At 40.9% G+C, this 22,098-nt stretch overlaps 1 protein-coding gene across 1 annotated transcript in view; it reads right to left on the minus strand.

The window, feature by feature from the left end:
* igsf9a (immunoglobulin superfamily, member 9a) overlaps positions 1-19,140 on the minus strand; it is a 221,456-nt gene extending 202,316 nt beyond the window's left edge. Inside the window, exon 1 of the mRNA XM_034191993.1 lies at positions 18,982-19,140. The gene's annotated coding sequence lies outside the window, so the exon portion shown is untranslated. The remainder of the gene's footprint in view (positions 1-18,981) is intronic.
* Between the last annotated feature and the right edge of the window lie 2,958 nt (positions 19,141-22,098).

Genomic DNA, 22,098 nt, shown 5'->3' on the forward strand with positions numbered 1-22,098 from the left:
ATCACACTGATCTGACATCTTGTTAAGATAAGGTAATTGCAATACACTCATGCAAATAGCAAAGGCTGTTTTCGGTAAACCCCACACATCAATTACTACAGGCACACAACCACATGTGCAAAATTCTTGATGTGTCCTATCAAGAGCAACAAACTGGCTCTGTGTTCCACTTACACAGTACACAACCATATTTTAAAGTAAATTTGAATGATCACCCGGCATTACCAGGGTTGTATCAGGGCTGAACACGTTCTTGTAGGTGGAGATGCTGTTTTCCTCGTATTGGATGTAACCGGGCTCGTCCACAGAGCACCGTATCTTCCAGAACAGCAAATTGGGGTGTGTTTTGAAGCATCACAGTAACTTATTGATCCATCTTTTGTCAATCTTGAACAAACTTGGTTTACACAGTAGTTACAGCCATCATCGGCACCATTTTTGAAATCGGGGTGAAATTGTCAAGATGTTCAAAAATTTCATCCTGATTTGTCAAATCTGCATCATTATGCAGCCATGTCCAGATGTTCGCCGTCTTAACAGTGTCAATCATGTTCAAGCATCTTTAAAAGAGCCAGTCCTAGAGAGTACAGCTTGAAATTTGTTTGATTATGCTCCATCTGGGTAAAAATTTGAAGCTGAAGCAGCATTTGTTGCAGTTCTGGTCGAGGATGCAGCCAGGCACAGCTTTACTTTCGTTTTGGAGCAGGTTGCCAGTTCTGCACTTTATAAGCCAGCCTGGTAGTAGGCAAGCCGGAATAAGCGCTTTCCTCCTGTTTTTGCACTTTGACTGGATCACGGGGGATCGTAATAGAATGGTGAGCTGTGGAATAGGGGTTAAATTTTTGCTTCCATTTTGAGGACAATGATCTCCCCAACACATGGGAAGAAATAACTTGTTCAGCTGGCCTCCTCTGGAAAGCAAAGGGTGATTTACATGGGTATTACTAGGGATGGGTATTGATAAGATTTTATCAATACCGATGCCATTATCGATTCTGCTTATCAATCCGATTCTTTATCGATTCGCTTATCAATAAAACTTGTGAATTTTCTGTGTACTAAAAGTAGGCTTTGCAGTTTTTCTGTGTCAACAACATTGTATTGAGTCTTAAAGTAAATAAATATGAAATTGGTCACTGGATCCTTGATCTCTAGATATAAATAAAAATCAATAAAAATCTGTACATAGTCACTGGATCCTAGATATCTGGACATAAATAGAAATAAACAAAATCAGAATTATTATTTCCTGTATCTGATGGACAACTTCAGTTTAGGCACCAGCGATGCGGGTCCAGCGCACGCAAGAGAACCATCGCATGGAACGGACGACAATTCTCGCTTCTTGATGGCAACAAGTCAAGAGTCCCAGTTAGTGACTTTAATCCGCATAAAGGTGACTCACAATTGACATCTTTAAATGGCTTTGAGGGGGAGTAAATGAAAAAACAGAATAGAATAGAAATTTATTGTCATTGTAGACACAATGAAACTTCATTTTGGCAGCATCTCTTCAGCACCAAATCATTAAGAAAGCCAACATATCATAAAAACAATATATCATAAAAAAGAGCAACATATCACCTCCAACCAAGCAGAACTAAAAACAACATAGATACACAACAGATGCTAGATGTGTGCTGATGCAGACTTACAGAATTAAGTGCATTTTTTAGAGAAAAAGTGCTGATGTACATAGAGTGCAATTAAGGAGAAGGTTTTATACACTTGACCGCTTGCAGGTAAAAGCTATTTGCAGTTTGTTGGTGTGTGCACCTAGTGCCCTGTATCTCCTTCTAGAAGGGAGGGGGTGAACAGTTGGTGTCCAGGGTGTGTAGGGTCTTTAGAGATGGAGCTGGCTTTCCTCTGAAGCCTGCCAACCTAAATCTCAGACAGAAGGGGCAATGTGGTCCCTATTACCCCCTCTGCTGTTTTCACCACCTGCTGTAGAGTTTTTTTGTCCCCTGCTCTGCAGCTTGCAAGCCACACAGTGCAGCAGTAGGACAGGAGGCTTTCCACAGTGACCCTGTAAAATCTGACCAGCAGATTTTGAGGAAGCTGGGACTGCTTCACCTTCCTCTGATGGGCTTTTCCCACCTGATGGCTGATGTGCACTGGCCAGGTGAAATCAGCTGTGATTTGTACTCACAGGTACCTGAAACAGTCCACCCTCTCCGCACTCTTCCCATTGATGTCCAGCTCAGAGTGCTCAGTCCGTTTGGATTTCTGGAAGTCTATTATAATTTCTTTGGTTTTCAAAGTGTTCAAGTTCAAGTTATTACTGTAACACCACTGCGTCAAGTGTGGATCTCATCTCTGCAGGCTGTCTCATTGTTGTTGTGGATCAGTCCTACAATGGCTGTGTCATCAGCAAATTTAACAATGGTGTTTGTGGGGTAGAGGGGTGAGCAGTCATGAGTGAAGAGAGAGTAGGGAAAAGGGCTGAGAACACACCCCTGCGGTGTTCCGGTGCTGAGGGTCAGGTGTGGGGTCCCATTCTGACCCTTTTTGGTCTGTTCTGAAGGAAGTCCAATACCCATGAGCACAGAGAGCTTCCGAGTCCCAAGTTGCTCAGTTTTCTGGCCAGTTTATGTGGGATTATGGTGTTGAATGCCGAGCTGAAGTTGACAAACAACATTCTAACATATGTATTGCTATTGTCCAGGTGTGAAAGTGCAGTTTGCAGAGCTGTTATAACTGCATCGTCAGTAGATCTATTTGACCGGTATGCAAACTGGTGCTGATCAAAAGCAATAGGTATGGCAGTTTTAATGTGTGAGAGAACTAGTCTATCAAAACATTTAGTGATTATTGGTGTAAGTGCAACTGGACGATAGTCATTCAGGCAGCTCACTGTGCTTTTCTTGGGTACTGGGATGATTGTGGTGGACTTGAAGCACATAGGGACAACACACTGCAGCAGTGAGAGGTTGAAGATGGTGGTGAACTCTCCTGCCAGCTGGTCAGCACAGGCCTTAAGGATGCATCCAGAGACCCCATCTGGCCTTGCTGTCTTCCTGATGTTGAGTCTGTTCAAGGCAGCTTTGACCTGGTGTTGATGGAGCTCTAGCCGGTGGTCTTCCTCTGGTAGATCTGGCTTCTGCATTCAGCATTCTGCTGCTCAAACTGAGCAAAGACCTGATTCAGGGTGTTAGGTAGGGAGCTGTCCGTGGAGTTAGGGTCTGCTCTGCTGATTTTATATCTGGTGAGAGTCCTTATCCCCTGTCACATGTTCTTGGAGCTGCTGGTGTTAAAATGCTCCTCTATGCCCTGTTTGTGTATGAGTTTAGCTTCCTTGATGCCCTCCTCAGTCTCTGCTGCATCTCTCTGTACTCCAGTTGAGTCCCTGATTTAAATGCAGAGTCACGCTCTCTAATCAGAGTTCGCACTTCTTTGTTGAACCAAGGTTTCTGATAAGGAAATACCTTGACAGGCTTAGTCTCTGCTACAGTCTCTGCACAGAAGGTTATATAGGAGAGGACAGCTGTTGCATGTCCCTCCAAGTCTGTCCCTGCTGCAAAGACTTCCCAGTCAGTCACATCAAAGCAGTCCTGCAGAACTGAAGTTGCTTCTTCATTCCACCCTTGAAGTGTTTTTGTGGAAGGTTTCTCTCTGCTGACCAAGGGTCTGTATGCTGGGATGAGAGACAGAGCCAAGTGATCTGAGAGACCAAGATGTGGAAGAGGGATGACTTTATAGGCCTTTTGAATGCTAGTGTAAACCTGAACAAGAGTGTTTTTATCCCTTGTGGGCACATTCACATTTTTGAAGCGCTTTGGCATGACGGAATTCAAACTGGCATGATTGCTGACCTGCTGCTTTTGAAAAGCAGCAAAGCAGAGAACCAGCGGGTCGCAGTGCTAGAGATCAATCAATCAATCAATCAATTTTTTTATATAGCGCCAAATCACAACAAACAGTTGCCCCAAGGCGCTTTATATTGTAAGGCAAGGTCATACAATAATTATGTAAAACCCCAACGGTCAAAACGACCCCCTGTGAGCAAGCACTTGGCTACAGTGGGAAGGAAAAACTCCCTTTTAACAAGAAGAAACCTCCAGCAGAACCAGGCTCAGGGAGGGGCAGTCTTCTGCTGGGACTGGTTGGGGCTGAGGGAGAGAACCAGGAAAAAGACATGCTGTGGAGGGGAGCAGAGATCGATCACTAATGATTAAATGCAGAGTGGTGCATACAGAGCAAAAAGAGAAAGAAACAGTGCATCATAGGAACCCCCCAGCAGTCTACGTCTATAGCAGCATAACTAAGGGATGGTTCAGGGTCACCTGATCCAGCCCTAACTATAAGCTTTAACAAAAAGGAAAGTTTTAAGCCTAATCTTAAAAGTAGAGAGGGTGTCTGTCTCCCTGATCTGAATTGGGAGCTGGTTCCACAGGAGAGGAGCCTGAAAGCTGAAGGCTCTGCCTCCCATTCTACTCTTACAAACCCTAGGAACTACAAGTAAGCCTGCAGTCTGAGAGCGAAGCGCTCTATTGGGGTGATATGGTACTACGAGGTCCCTAAGATAAGATGGGACCTGATTATTCAAAACCTTATAAGTAAGAAGAAGAATTTTAAATTCTATTCTAGAATTAACAGGAAGCCAATGAAGAGAGGCCAATATGGGTGAGATATGCTCTCTCCTTCTAGTCCCCGTCAGTACTCTAGCTGCAGCATTTTGAATTAACTGAAGGCTTTTTAGGGAACGTTTAGGACAACCTGATAATAATGAATTACAATAGTCCAGCCTAGAGGAAATAAATGCATGAATTAGTTTTTCAGCATCACTCTGAGACAAGACCTTTCTGATTTTAGAGATATTGCGTAAATGCAAAAAAGCAGTCCTACATATTTGTTTAATATGCGCTTTGAATGACATATCCTGATCAAAAATGACTCCAAGATTTCTCACAGTATTACTAGAGGTCAGGGTAATGCCATCCAGAGTAAGGATCTGGTTAGACACCATGTTTCTAAGATTTGTGGGGCCAAGTACAATAACTTCAGTTTTATCTGAGTTTAAAAGCAGGAAATTAGAGGTCATCCATGTCTTTATGTCTGTAAGACAATCCTGCAGTTTAGCTAATTGGTGTGTGTCCTCTGGCTTCATGGATAGATAAAGCTGGGTATCATCTGCGTAACAATGAAAATTTAAGCAATACCGTCTAATAATACTGCCTAAGGGAAGCATGTATAAAGTGAATAAAATTGGTCCTAGCACAGAACCTTGTGGAACTCCATAATTAACTTTAGTCTGTGAAGAAGATTCCCCATTTACATGAACAAATTGTAATCTATTAGACAAATATGATTCAAACCACCGCAGCGCAGTGCCTTTAATACCTATGGCATGCTCTAATCTCTGTAATAAAATTTTATGGTCAACAGTATCAAAAGCAGCACTGAGGTCTAACAGAACAAGCACAGAGATGAGTCCACTGTCCGAGGCCATAAGAAGATCATTTGTAACCTTCACTAATGCTGTTTCTGTACTATGATGAATTCTAAAACCTGACTGAAACTCTTCAAATAGACCATTCCTCTGCAGATGATCAGTTAGCTGTTTTACAACTACCCTTTCAAGAATTTTTGAGAGAAAAGGAAGGTTGGAGATTGGCCTATAATTAGCTAAGATAGCTGGGTCAAGTGATGGCTTTTTAAGTAATGGTTTAATTACTGCCACCTTAAAAGCCTGTGGTACATAGCCAACTAACAAAGATAGATTGATCATATTTAAGATCGAAGCATTAAATAATGGTAGGGCTTCCTTGAGCAGCCTGGTAGGAATGGGGTCTAATAAACATGTTGATGGTTTGGATGAAGTAACTAATGAAAATAACTCAGAAAGAACAATCGGAGAGAAAGAGTCTAACCAAATACCGGCATCACTGAAAGCAGCCAAAGATAACGATACGTCTTAGGGATGGTTATGAGTAATTTTTTCTCTAATAGTTAAAATTTTGTTAGCAAAGAAAGTCATGAAGTCATTACTAGTTAAAGTTAATGGAATACTCAGCTCAATAGAGCTCTGACTCTTTGTCAGCCTGGCTACAGTGCTGAAAAGAAACCTGGGGTTGTTCTTATTTTCTTCAATTAGTGATGAGTAGAAAGATGTCCTAGCTTTACGGAGGGCTTTTTTATAGAGCAACAGACTCTTTTTCCAGGCTAAGTGAAGATCTTCTAAATTAGTGAGACGCCATTTCCTCTCCAACTTACGGGTTATCTGCTTTAAGCTACGAGTTTGTGAGTTATACCACGGAGTCAGGCACTTCTGATTTAAAGCTCTCTTTTTCAAAGGAGCTACAGCATCCCAAAGTTGTCTTCAATGAGGATGTAAAACTATTGACGAGATACTCTATCTCACTTACAGAGTTTAGGTAACTACTCTGCACTGTGTTGGTATATGGCATTAGAGAACATAAAGAAGGAATCATATCCTTAAACCTAGTTACAGCGCTTTCTGAAAGACTTCTAGTGTAATGAAACTTATTCCCCACTGCTGGGTAGTCCATCAGAGTAAATGTAAATGTTATTAAGAAATGATCAGACAGAAGGGAGTTTTCAGGGAATACTGTTAAGTCTTCTATTTCCATACCATAAGTCAGAACAAGATCTAAGATATGATTAAAGTGGTGGGTGGACTCATTTACTTTTTGAGCAAAGCCAATAGAGTCTAATAATAGATTAAATGCAGTGTTGAGGCTGTCATTCTCAGCATCTGTGTGGATGTTAAAATCACCCACTATAATTATCTTATCTGAGCTAAGCACTAAGTCAGACAAAAGGTCTGAAAATTCACAGAGAAACTCACAGTAACGACCAGGTGGACGATAGATAATAACAAATAAAACTGGTTTTTGGGACTTCCAATTTGGATGGACAAGACTAAGAGTCAAGCTTTCAAATGAATTAAAGCTCTGTCTGGGTTTTTGATTAATTAATAAGCTGGAATGGAAGATTGCTGCTAATCCTTCGCCCTGGCCCGTGCTACGAGCATTCTGACAGTTAGTGTGACTCGGGGGTGTTGACTCATTTAAACTAACATATTCATCCTGCTGTAACCAGGTTTCTGTAAGGCAGAATAAATCAATATGTTGATCAATTATTATATCATTTACCAACAGGGACTTAGAAGAGAGAGACCTAATGTTTAATAGACCACATTTAACTGTTTTAGTCTGTGGTGCAGTTGAAGGTGCTATATTATTTTTTCTTTTTGAATTTTTATGCTTAAATAGATTTTTGCTGGTTATTGGTAGTCTGGGAGCAGGCACGTTTTGCTGTGCCTGGTAGTCTGGGATGCTAAGTGAGAAATCAGTGTGTCTGAGTTTGGGATTATGGTGGATCTATCTAATCTACTATGAAGTCAGCCATCCAAAATATGTTAATGTGCGGTGAAAGTGTTGTAGATTAATTTACTCTGGCAGTGTTATTCGTGTCTCTGGATCTTCTGCCTTTGAAGCCTGGAGACACACCTGGGTCGAACTTAGTGACACTTTAGCTTGTCAATGCTGATACTTGTATAGCCTCCTGAGTACCAGGACATACACACACATACACACACACACACACACACACACACACACACACACACACACACACACACACACACACACACACACACACACACACACACACACACACAGTATGTATGTCCTGGTAGTCAGGAGGTTACGAGAACAAAGGTCCAAGTCTTCAGGATCCTCATGATTCGTACTGTATGACTGTGAGACCTAGGCTAGATGCTAACTAATGGCCCAAGGTGATGAATGGATGTCACTGGTACTAGGTCTATTTGGCAAATCCTCAGGGAGCAATTTCATGACTTTGTGTACTCAAATGAGGTGAACTAATTGCACTGTGAGGGTATATCAGTGAAGACACTGTGGCCAAGTGGTGTGTTTCCCTGAGCATGAACCAGCATGCAGGTACCTCCATGCTAAGGGCCCACTGCCAAAGGGACACCTATGTATCACCAGGCTGCAATAGACAGATGATTACTTTTGTGTGGGGATGAACCAGTTGCCTGCTTGGGTGGTTACCAACCAAGACTAAGCTTGAGTATCGAGAACCAGTTCTTTTCGAGAATCGTTAAGAAATTATTCGATCCACTGACATCAATAGCCTTTTTGCTTAATGATTCCCTTATCGGTCCTTCAGAGCAGCTGTTGTTTTTGAGGGTGTTTGTCGGGAAAATTATCATTTCTCTACGTTGATTGCAGACCCTGCAGCGGGTCTGTAATCAACCTCTTCTTGCAGCGCGGCTCCTTTTTGAAGCAACGAAGCAGTGCTCTGATCCGCTGCTTCATTGGTTCTCTGATTCAGTGCTTTTCAGAAGTGGCAAGTCCGCTTTTTAACCCCTCTCAAAGCCACTTAAAGATGTCAATCATGAGTCAATTTTGTGCGGATTAAAGTCACTACCTGGGACTCTTGTCTTGTTGCAGACAAGAAATGAGAATTGTCTTCTGTTCCACTTGTACCGCTCCAAACGCTGCGCCTCTCTCTGTCGAGTCATGTTAGAGTCCGGTCAGAATTAATAACTTCAAAGCGAATCACTGTTTTAAATCAAATGACACCTCTTTCCAAACGTTGTAATACAAAATATAAACTAGAATAGACCAAAATGTTTTTTCCTCCCAAAATGAGAGGTCCTGCACTCTTTATGAATTACATTGATGCTGATGTGCAGCACAGCCGGATGAGCTCAGCTCAGAGGTATGGAGTGACATTCATGCCATTAATGTCTGAAAGGAAATGCTTTAGACAAAAATTACAGATTTTGTTTATTTCTATATGTCCAGAGATCAAGGATCCACCATGTAGATTTTATTTAAGTCCAGAGATCAAGGATCCAGTGACCATGTACAGATTTTATTCATTTTTATTTATGTCCAGAAATTAAGGATCGAGTGACCAATTTCATATTTATTTGCTTTACGACTAATAAAATGTTGTTGACATGGAAAACCTGTAAAGCCCACTTTTTGTACACAGAAAATTCACAAGAGGTATCGATAAGGGAATCGTTAAGGAAACGGATCGATAAGTGGAATCGATAAAATCTTATTGATACCCATCCCTAACCAGGACCCAAGATGGAACCATAGTGTGGTGGAAACAGTAGCAGCATATGCGCCTAAACCTGAAGTAGACCGACTAACCCTATACAGATCATTGTAAATCCAAATCTAAATTTTATTGTTGCATGTTTTTAAGCTTGGCATTCTTCTGTATCAATAAGGTGAGTCAATTTCACAAATGAGCTTCCTGTGAAGTCCACCGGTTTGCGTTTCAGTCACAGTAACAGGACTGCAATGATGTCATTAGTGCTAGAGGCAGATATGGAGATGCTGCTGAGGTGTAGTTACACATGATCTGGCATTGCTGTAAATATTTAACAATGACACAGAGTGCTTGTAGTACTAGCTGCTCTGACAAGCCACATCACATCCTCGTTCTCATTTATTGGGATGTAACTGTGGCATTGCTACAGTTTGTGCCAATGATGTAACCAGTGCTTATTGCAGACCCTCCCCTGGACATTAGTCATCAAACCAGGAAAGCACTGACCAATGAACAGTACAAAGACACGAGCAAACCAGTGGATTCTACACAATGTGAAATGCACCAGAGCTTGTATTTTTCATGGCTCAGAAAAGGAAAGCTTTTGCCAGGGATGGAAAGTAAACTAGTAAAATAAAGGTCAAATTAGTGTTCTCAGCTAATTTCAAGATCTGCAAAAAAAAAAAAAAAACTGCCAATGGAATATGTGTAAATTCACTTACAATTTCTTGAAATAAAATCAGGAAATGCACTGAGTGATCTAATTTTGAGCTTTATTTTACAAACATTAGACGGGTCACAGCTTTTACAACTAACAGCATCTTAAAAATCTTATGGCGAGTCAAAAGAAGCTTGTTTCATCACAGATTTGATTCAAAGCGATGTTTCCAACAATCTTTTAGATTTCTACAATGTATCATTGAAAAACAAGTCTATCTTACTGAAATTTTACTTGTTAAGTCATTGTATCTATTATATTTTGATGAAGAATTAGACAAATGTATTTGACAGGATTTTGTGTTTTCACAGTGAACTTTGAAAAGCGTTTCTTCTCATGATATGATATACTTTACTCTCCCAGAGGGAAATCTGTCTTGGACTCATGTGCTGCATATACATGCCTTCATAGTACAATGACAATGAAAACAATCTACATAGTAGGCTAATAAACAGACAACGTGGCATAAAAACATATAAACTGACACTGCAACAATCTACCCACCCCCCGTCGATAAGCACTAGGCAGTAACCCATAGTGCACGTACCCCATGAACACCATGGAACCATTGCACAATTCCTACAGCCTCAGGCAACATCATTTAAAAGTTTGATTGAAGTAGACAGACATTACTTTTTCAAATGCTTCAGTTCACAGTGGGGGACTGTGTAACATCTACCCGAGGGCAAGAGCTCATATTCTGTGTATAGGACATGTGATAGGTTGGTGATCATCCTCTGAGTCGGGCTCAGGCAGACTGGTCATACACAGACTGATTTGTCTTGTGATCCTTCCTTCCAACCACCTTCATAGTGATGTGAACCAGATGACTGAGCTTAATTTTGAAGTAGCACAGTGAGGTTGCCAAACCATGCTGACATCCTGTAACCGACTAAACTCTCTAATACAGAACATAATTCTCTGGTCCACACCAAACACTCAGTCTGCATTAGAAAAAAAAAAGTAATCTCTGCTGTAGGCGGAAACAGACTATCTACGTGGACCTTTCAATTTATCCAAGGGGATCCCAAGGTACTTGTATAAGATAAGATCAACTTTATTTATCCCAAAGGAAATTATTTTGCCAGAGTACCAAAACAGTAAACAGTGAACATTTTATTTGTTTTTTACAAGTACAACAAATTCATGCAAAATGACTGGAAGACATTTGAACAAGATGTTTGACAATATTGCACATAACTCTGAGTAACTGAATAACTCTGAATAATCATTATGTATTCATCCTGCAGAAGGGGGAGGAATTATACAGTCTGACTGCCACAGGTAGGAAAGACCTCCTGTGGTGTTTCAGCCAAGAACACAGTTCTTGTTGATTCACATCCTGTTCATATTTATTTACTGCTTGTTTACCGATGCTTTTCAAAATGTGATGATTGAATAACTAGGCTAGGGTCCAGATTAAATCTTGGTTTGAACCATCTTGACAAATTCTACTGATGTTATAGTCCAATTAAACAAATAAGGGTGATGGCTAAGATTGTTGGTGGGATGTCACAGTGGCACGCTGCATTAACCATGTTAAGGTTTTGGAGTTGATACAATGGCATGCTGTTAATTAAAAACTTGACTTTGGTACAGCTGTGTGATCGGTTTACAGTGGTTTAGGCCCCTGGTGGTGTAGCCCCATCTTGAACTGTTTTAGACCCATCATTCAGTTGAACTAGGATGGTAACCCTGACCCCTAACCCTACCTGTTATGTGTCGGACGCAGCCCGGAGAACCGACCAGCGTTTGAAGGACCCAGTATAAAATAAGCAGAGCACGGTACAAAGGATAACAGAGTTTAATGAACATAACAGTGATGTGAAAAAATATAAAAGTGCGCGGTCTGGCGTGGTGGTTTTGCGGTGCGCTCCCAGCAGCGCCAACGGTCCGGAGCCAGAACCAATTCGGACCCAAGGACCCCGCCGACACCCCCCAGGTGGCCGCGACAAACCGAGTCTGTGAAAGAAGGAATCATTATGTGAGTCCACACTCAACACACAGAGAGAACGCTCAAAGGTGCACAAACAGCAAACACTTCCTGGCTTAATTACTAATCAGCTTCCCACCCTGCAGGCATGGAACATCCAGTTCACAAAACTCCACTGCAGTGGAAGCTGATTACACGACCAACATACAGCTCAATATAATAAGGTGTGAGGGACACCACATTTACTGACTGTATAAATGTTAGTCACAAAATCTAACGTACCTCAGGAAGTGTGCTGACGAGCGTGAGACCTCACCCCCTCCTCTTTCACAGACCATGCATCAAACCTGGACGTTCTCTGCATCTGATGAGATGGCTCCCGAGACGACGCTCTCACCCGTCTGGTCACAAGGTCGAGTCTCTGGCAAATACACACTGTGTACTCCAGTCTTAAATGCCACCATGTTCCAATCCATTGTAGATGCACCACAGCTGTGAGTCCTGACGAGCCGCAGGTGATCAGCCTCAGGTGATCAGGGTGAGGTCCTGATAAACTCAGCTACACAGCCACTCAGTCCCAAATGCAAGCCACCTGGAAGGAAAAACAAAAGACAGGACAAAAGACAAACAAAAAGGCAGCCAGGCCCCCCCCAGCCATACAACACCTATCTTTACTTTGAAACATGACGCTAAAGCACTTCAAGATGGGGCTAATACATGGGGGGGCTAAACCACTGTACACTCTGTACTGTGTGGTGGCCAGATTAATGATGTCATTTTTGGTGATCTGTGTACTTCCTGAACGTGACATTAATCAACAAATAAACCTTCGTGCCCAAAGCCTCACAAGCCCCACAAGCCCTATCTGCTCTGGGAGACTTTTACAAGCTTTTTCATTTCATGGCTGGAGCAAAGTCTGAACTGGTGAAAAACAATTACACAAACCGTCAGCAGCTGGTGCACTTGTTTCAACAGACTCCTGCGCTTCAATAAACAGAACAACAGGCACAGACTTTGCAGAAAATCAAAGGAAAGCAGCAGCGCACCTACCGATCGCCTTCTATCAGAATGCATATCAACACATTTCCATTCCCTGTCCTTCACGCACATGGCCTCATGCAAAACAGTTTACCCAGACTTCTAACATTTGAATGTGACGGCGAGTGTTTGCAGATGATGAGCCAGGCAGAACCGACACGAAGAAAGGCTACAATATTAAGTTCCTGTTGCTTTTCGTCTCCACACAGCAGGAGAGGAACAAACAACACACACTGTCTGTTGCAGCAACAGCAGCAACATGAAACAAGTGCAGCTCATAATGAACAGACACTTAACATCTTGTCTGCACTTTCCATTGACTGCATCATGTCAAATCATAAGAATGATGACGGATCATAACTGCACACACTGTAACGCGGTTTTACCGTTTAAAAAATGAATGTGTCTGAGGACAGGCGGCTACAGATTAAAAATCAAGACAATAAAGCAGAACAGCAGCTGGGAGGAAAATAATCAGTTCCAGAGAGAAGCTACAGAATGCGATTCCAACATGTAGGACACAGCAGGAAAAAAGATGAGAAGGAAAAATCCTGTTTATCTGCAGGGCAGTTTCTGTCATTAAACCTCAAACCAAAACTCCAAGAGCTGCTAGAGAAGGACGGCCTGCGCAGGTGACACAGTCGGCCATGGTAACCAGATGGTCTCCAGACATTTCATCCTCCCTCCGCAACTGACAATGTGCACAAACATAAGCGCAGTGACATCGCACTGCTTAAAGCCAAAATAAAGAGCCAGCAGCTCACCGATGAAAGTCAGATTTACCAGCTGACAGGAGGCATGCTGTTGAAATTCTGTTGTTGTTTTAATCCAGACAAGGAGAGAAATGGGGACTGGCTGATTAATCATGCACAAGGCACAGTAACAGATTTATAAGCAGTTCCGCCTGTTTCTATCTATCCCACCAGACTTCAAACCAGAAGACAAAGGCGTGTCTACACACTTGTTTTCTGATCAAGTTTCATTTCTCCCCTCAAACACTGCCAAGGTGTATGTGTGTTAGTGTCAGTGCTCAGGTCTGCGCTGTTTAATGTCTCAGCTACTGTTGTGGACAACAACATGCACAGTACTCAGAGAAAACAAGACAGAAGATGCTTGTTTTATGGCTGCTTCAAAGAAGCCTGTTAACCGACGTTAACCCCAGACAAGACTGAAAATAAAACTCTAAATGTCAAACTGTTGCTGCACTTTCAGCTGAAAAAAGCCAGAAAATACCAAATATTTACTTGTAAAAACTAGAAGGTTGCCCTTTAAAAGGCAAACACCAACACCAAAACAGCTGCAATATTGAAGAATTCTTTAATAAATTACAAAAAGAGGCCACAAAAATGTGTTTTTCCCCCAATCCAGGGTGAAGTGTTTTACAAAAAAAAATGGTTCATACATTTCTACGTAACCCTGCTAATAACTTAATCATCTCTTTACAAATGGGCCCATGTCTGTATTTTTTAAAAACTTCATCACTTTTCTGTTGTTTACACTTCTTTGAATAGTTTATTTTTAAAGTTCCCTGCAAATTATGAGTTTAGCTTCACTTTTTTCTGAAGACTGTACATTAAGATGATTAATAAATGTGCAATAGATGCAGAAAGTGAAGAAGAGCACTGAAAAAACCTTACTTAGCAGTATGTTTACACTGCTATAAAAGAACGGTATAGAAACCTTCATTAAAAGAAATGCCGGGTGAGCACATATGGCATTAATCATGATGATTATTATGATAAAGGCCAATTGCTAGACCTGGTGTCCACCAGACCTACACTTTTAAGCAACATGTAACTTCGACTACAACACCTGCTCCTAATTTCCATCATCCTTCCAATATTCACCAGCCATCCAGCAGGTGGCAGTGTTCAGCAGGTCTATGGCATATGTGAGAAAAGCAAACTTCTTCTGTGGATTAATATGATGCATCAAAGTGAGCCAATTTTTGTTGTCTATAGACTGATTTTGAGTTGTCATGTTAACAACATGAAGGGGATGGATTCATACATTTATCTATTTGTTAATTCAGTTGCTGCATTTTATAGGGTATATGTCTCCGCTTTTCCAAACTCAAGGATCATATTTGGTGGATATTACACCTTAACAAAGGTATACATACCATCCATCCGTTTTCAATACTTGCTTACTCCAATTAAGGGTCACAGGGGGGCTGGAGCCTATCACAGCAGTCATAGGGCGTGAGGCGGGGTACACCTTGGACAAGACGCCAGTCTGGCACAGGGCCATATATGGAAAAATAAGCACATTCACACCCGCATGCACACCTATGGACAATTTAAAGTTTCCAATCCACCTAACCTGCATGTCTTTGAATGTGGGAGGAAGCCGGAGCACCCAGAGGGAACCCAGGTATACTATATGTATATCCAAATGTATGTTGCACATGCATCCACTGATCTGCACAGTGCACACCTCCCAATGCTATGAATGATTCTCCACAGCAAAACAAGACTGTTTTAAATTAAACAGCAAAGAATATATATGTGATGTTCTCTGTACTCTATGCAATATATTTTATCTTTTTTTTTCAGCCATGATAACTTCTGTGCTAAAACATGATGTTATCCCCCAGCGATGGATGACTTCAAATCAGCAATATTATTAACATGAAAAGCCATACACATGGCTCAAAGGCACACCTGTACATATTAGCTATATTGCAGCTGTGGGAATTATTGTTGCATTGTTCAGCCAAGAGTACTCAACACGACGTCAGCAAAATCTAACATGAACAATGCACCTCATTAAGTATGTTGAGCTCTACTGTATAAACAACAAGGACTGCAGACTGTTTTCTAGTGCCGGACTTGGCACACAAGATGTTGCAGGCTCTCAGCTTTCTGCAGGGGAAAAGAGGAAAAAAAATAATAATTAAAAAAAAGTGCTAGATGTGAGTGCATGAGACCTTGTGTTGCACTTGTGTGGTAATTTAATCTTCTGGGTGTGCTGTGAAATGATGAGGACAGGTTCAAGGTACAAATAGGCTTCACCTCCATAATTTGTGGCCGCTTTTACTGCATCACGTAACGTTATTTCATCAGTGGTTGCAGGTTGGAAAGCAGGTATAACAGAAATAAAAGTTGAAACAGACTGACATTAAGAGTAGTTGACAAGGCAGAAAAAAAATCTTAGCGGCACGCATCACTTCTTACACTTGCAAAGTGAGAAGACAAGTGAATTTTATTAAAAATAAATAAAAGACGATGGGGCTCCTCAGTGCAGAACAATCTCACTGCTGCTCAGGCGACCAATATAACTGATGAGATCTGAGAACAAGAAGCTTTTATGGCATAAAAATGGCTGTTGCTGCTTCTTCCTTCAGCTGCTCTAGTTATAGGTGTAGACAGCAGATCTGTCTCCATCTTACCTTGTCCTCTGTATCTGCTGTCTCTCCAATCACCTGCACAACCTCCCTCAAAATATCCATAAAGCTCTTTTTGGGCCTCCATCCTCAGCAACCTTCTCCCTATATACCCTGCATCCATCAACACCAAATGCTTAAACCATCAAGATCTCACCTCTCCCGTTCACGCTTATAAATACTCTTCTATTACTAACCACTCCTGCTACTCTTCTCCACCTCCCTACCACACTCTCCATTACTTGGAACAGTTGACCCCAAACAGTTAAATTCATCTACCTTCACCACGCCTACTCCTTGCAACCTTTACTGTTCCACCAGGCTCCCTCTCACCCACCCAAATGCACTCCACCTTACTTCTACTTCATTCCCTTTCTCTTCAGAGCATATCTCCACTTCTCCAAGCTCACGTCAACCTGCTCCCTATTCTTATTACAGATCAATGTTATCTGCCAAAATAACAGTCCATGAAGACTCACTGCCTGATTTTCATCTGTCAACATGTGCATCACCACTGCAAACAAAAAAGGATTTAAAGCTGATCCTTAATGCAACCCAAATGCCACCTTGAGCCCATTTGCCATTCCTACAATACACCTCACCACTCACACTGTCCTTATACATATCCTGCACCACCCTCACATACCTGTCTGCCACACCTGACCTCCTCATACAAAACCACAACTCCATGGCACCCTATCACAAGCTTCATCTAAATCCACAAACGTACCACTGGATAAAACCCACTAATCCTTTGACAATCAGTTTAGTCTAAATTGAAACTTATATCTCACTGTGGCCATGTTCTGAGGTTTCAGCAATTATGTTAAAATGTTATTTCTAAAAACCTTTCATGCATCACATGCTTGGCTGATTTTAATTTGCAACTACCTCTGCTCTTTGCCCACTTGTTTCCATGTTTTTTGAGATGGTACATTATAAAGAAATACCAGACAATATTTTAAAACAGATTTCTCATATTAATGAAAAAAAAAATGCCACTGCTCGGTTTCACCATGCCATAATCCACCTCCTTGGTGTTAACCTTACCTAAGTTTGCTTTCCAGTTTTCACTGTGCTTTGAAAAGCCATTTTCAAATTCTAACTCATGGTTTCCATCACAACAGGAATCCTACTTGCGACAAGATTTGATTTGATGTACACTTAAGGGAAAGTAGGCCAGACTGAAAGGGGAAGAGAAAATGATCAAAATAACAGGGTTTTCTGCTGCGTAAGTTCTGCATCTCTACACAAAAATGAGGTACTGCATCAGCGTAAGGTAGCCAAATCCACATCAAAGCTACAATCTGATATGGAACTGAACCATGAAGAATACTGGATCATAACAACAGAGATAATAAGGGCTTAGTTATGAGGTTTAAGGCAATATGACAGGGGGAAAAAACTGTCAATATTGAAGTTTTTAAATATTTTTCATGCTTGTATTCCCTTGGAGCATGCAATTGTCTTTGTGAACCATTTTTGCAATTAACAGTAAACACGTGTATTGTCTTGTGTGTTTCATTCATTCTGTGCACACTGCATTAAATTTAATTTCACAACAAAGTGAAAATCAACTTGCATAGAGAGTTTGTTACAATAATCAGTGTATCTCCTGTTTGTCAGCTAGATTATTGCTGCATACTGACTGAGTTCAATAATGTCACATCAAGCTGCTCACGTAGTAAATAGTATTGTGCAGTGTGAACATGCAGCATTTTGGTTTGTACTAAATAGACTAAAGCATGCAAAAACACGGTACGGTGATTTGCATCGACTTTTGCCAACTTGAAATTTCAGATGCGCTCTAATCAGGCAAAGTCCATGACCTTGACAAAGAACTATTCATTTCCTTTTCTCTTCCTCTGATAATCCTTGCTTATTGAAGATATTACACTGTGGAAAACTGCAGCCATTTGGCACCTGCTGCAAGATGACTCAATGAAGCATAATTAGAATTTAAAATTACTAACTGGATACAGTCTTGGGAAGTTTTAAGTTTGCTTTGGCCAAGTCATATTGTGTATTCTTGCAGTGTCATTATATAATATACTAAATCACATTAAAAATAAGTGACTTACTGGGTCAGGTACCAACGCATTTCACAATAATATGAAAAAAGGGACAAACCTTATCCAGAAACTGCTTGGTGGCCCAGGTGTAAAAGCAGGTTTACACAGAATGACATGAACAGATATTTAGTTCGGGCATGATAATTTTAAAAAGGTGGAACCAAAAACCAAAAACAATAAATATTTAATGTGCTTGGAATGAAACAATTAAAATAATAATAATCTCATTTGAAACCTGGAAAGCATCATAGTTTGGAGTTGGCCCATGTAACTAGTTGAAAAGAGCTGCAAAATATTAATTTAAAATTGCAGGGGCAAATGAGTGCTTATTTTATTTTTCCCCTGGTAGTTATGTGCCAGTCTACTGAATTATAATTAAATGTAGTCAAAATGTTAAGGTTGGCCTGTAAGTATAAACAGAGTTACTGGGTTCACGTGTAGAAAAGTGTGTGTGTGTGTGTGTGTGTATATATATATATATATATTTTTTTTTTAGGAAAGCCTAGTCTCTTTTTTTCCTCCCGTTTTTTGTAACCATAATATGTGTTAAGAGGCTTTCATGCCATAAAAAAAAACACTGTCGACTGTTAAATCGGCGCTTCACACACTTTCTACATGATGAAATAAAACCACACTGAAGCTTCATTAGACATTTATGACACCAATGAGAGGGTCGAGTGTAAATATCAAACTCCAGACTTTAAGCTAACGCCTTTAATTTCTCATCGTTTCGAAGCTGCCGGAGGTCGTTATGGACAATTTTAAATAATCTTACCTGTAACTCTGACTGCTTTCCTTATTAAAACCCCGTCCTCCACATACCGGTTTCGTCCGGTGGACACAGCGAACTCTGCTCCCTGTAGCGGTGAAAAACCACCTGAAACGTGATCCGTTTTCTGCTCGGGGCCGCCGGCAACAGGTGTCTGTCTGACGCACAGGTGAAGCACAAGCCCTGCTGAGTCACCCGCCTCCATCTGCTCAAAGCTCAAACTCTGCATCATCTGCTGCCGAGTCCGGTACTGTCCCAATCAAAATGTAGCCGGGACTGTTTGGATTTCAGGCTTTAAAAAATAATTGAGCCACTCAGTGAACTGTTGTTTCAGAAAGGCATGCAATGTTAATGCACAAAACCATAGACCCCTCAAAACACTAAATAAAATAACAGCTTCATGAGCCACCTGCTTCAGACGATCGTTTCAACATAACTGAATCAATTGTTTCAGAAAGATCACCCGTTATTTCTGACAATGACAAAGTTTCAGAATAACTGAAACAGCTAAATTGTTGATCCAGAAAGCAGTACACTGTTCAAACTCAAAACACTGAATGAGCCAACAGCTTCATAAACCAATTTCTTAAAATGATTACATTTTTAACCGTTTCAAAATACAATATTGTTAAACAATGCTAATACCCAATAAAATTTCATGAAACAATTGCTTCATGTAATGATTAAGATTTGAAATAATTGAAACACTTGTTTCGTAAAACAACAGCTGATGTGCAAAATACTAAATGAATCAGCTTCATGAATTACTCCAAATAATGATTAGGCTTGAAAAATTATACGACATGAAAAGTAAAATACATAAAAGCTTCAACAAGTACAACTAAATGATCATTTTTACAGCCAGTTACGTATATATATATCTGTCATAATTGTTAATAATTTGTGATTCGCTCACAAGCATGTTAAAAAAAACCTCCGCTGCTTGCTGTGGGGCTGCTCCTTGCTCTTCACCAAAAAACTCTGTCAAATTGTGTTTATAAACCAGTCACCATTTGTTTTATTATACATCTGTGTAGTTAATAAAATAATCTTCACTGACGATTCGCTCGCGTGCGTACATAAAAAAAGAAAAAACCTCCACTGCTTGCTGTGGGGCTGCTCCTCGCTCTTCCCCAAAAAACTCTGTCATAATTGTGTTTAGAAACCAGTCACCATTTGCTTTATTATACATGTGTAGTTAATTAATAAAATAATCTTCACGGACGATTCACTCACGCGTGCACGTAAAACAATTAAAACCTCTGCTCCCGCTGCTGTGGTGCTGCTGCTCGCTCCAAAAACGCTGTCATAATTGTGAAATAAAGGACAAAAGGGACATAAGTCCTGCTCAAAGGCTGCTACCAGAGACAGGACATGTTCACATCCAACTCAGTCACACTCCAGACATCACCAAGTCACTACATATTCAGTCCCTGATTGGTCATCGCGGCGCGACAAGACGAAAAAGTTCAGATTTTTCAACTTGGGGAGGAGGGCAACGCGACATGATGCGACGCAATATCGCACCACAAACACGCCAACTGCTCAAAATCTCTTCACTCACGTCGCTTCATTCGCGTCCATCACGTCGCGCTGCGTGGCTTGGTGCCACAACACGTCCTTCCATAGGGATTACATGGCAACCTGTTGCTGCTGTTGCTTACGTTGCACCTGGTGTGAACGCGGTAGGTGAGGAGCTCGGTCACTCGGGAGGAGCTCCGAGTCGAGCCGCTGCTCTTCCACGTCGAAAGGAGCCAGCTGAGGTGGCTCGGGCATCTTTTCCGGATGCCTCGCTGGAGAGGTGTTCCGGGCACGTCCCATTGGGAGGAGGCCCTGGGGAAGACCCAGGACACGCTGGAGGGACTACGTCTCTCGGCTGGCTTTGGAACGCCTCAGGGTTCCCCCAGAGGAGCTGGGGGAGGTGTGTGAAGATCAGGAGGTCTGGACGGCTTTGCTTGAGCTGCTGCCCCCGCGACCCAACTCCGGATAAAGCGGAAGAAAATGGATGGATGGATATTTAATCTCTGCCTCTCTTCATTTACTTTTAATGAATTTTCTGTATAGCATATTTTTCTTCTTACAAGCCTTTTGAAGACCTTTTGTTATCCATGAGTTAGCGTTATATTTATTATTTTTATTATACTGTATAATTGGACCATTTTTGTTGTATATATTGAGAAATTTGTTTTCAAATTCGGAATATGTTAAATTCGCATCTTGCTTATCGTAAATAGGATTCCAAGCCCGTAAATCAATTTTTAAGGCAGTGATTTTGTATTGAACTTCAAATCAGTTACTATAAAAATTGGTAAATGGTCACTAATATCATTAATTAATAAGCCACTTAGTGTTTTGGTATCGATATCATTTAATTTTTGGATATAGATTTAGACTGTACATAGTGTTAATAAAATCATCAGTTACTTTATGCTGATACAGGTTTAAGAGATCAATGTTTACATATCTCCACAGACAAATACTCTATTACACATCTGTGAGAACATCTTCTCTGTCCAATTTTGCAAATAGAAATATAGATTTCTATTTACAGTCAAAAATCAGCTTGCTTTGCTAGACTCAAAACTGCAACTTTATTTTCAAAAATACTCAAAAGTAAATTTGAAGGTAAAATGTAGTCCCACCACACTCACTTTCAGTAATCCTTTTTTAATAATTACAGCATGCATAAATGTGGTGAGATGACAGCATCCACCTTAATAAAACCACGAGGATGTCGCTGTTTACCTGATGTTGATGCAAACAACAGGAATGCGTCCTGTGAGTAAATGTTACATCATTACAACCACGTCACGAATAACAGAAGAAAAATATGCACAATAAAAACTTTTATTTCAATTTTCATTCAAAAAAATCAAGCAAATGCATCATAAAATAATACATGTCTGACTGTTAAAAGTACTGTACACAAACACAAAGTGTAACAGATTGCATTCTAAAATATACTTGTCAAAGTAACTACTCTTTGGATGGCGCTGTGGAGACTTTTAATAACGTCAGTCACATTACAAACACTTACTGAAATACACAAGCATGCAAACATTCTCAGGTATCAGTGAGTAAGGAGTCATTCACTGCTCATCCCAGACGTACTTATTCTTGGAT

This window comes from Thalassophryne amazonica, chromosome 17 (genome assembly GCF_902500255.1).
Source record: "Thalassophryne amazonica chromosome 17, fThaAma1.1, whole genome shotgun sequence".
Lineage (NCBI taxonomy): Eukaryota > Metazoa > Chordata > Actinopteri > Batrachoidiformes > Batrachoididae > Thalassophryne > Thalassophryne amazonica.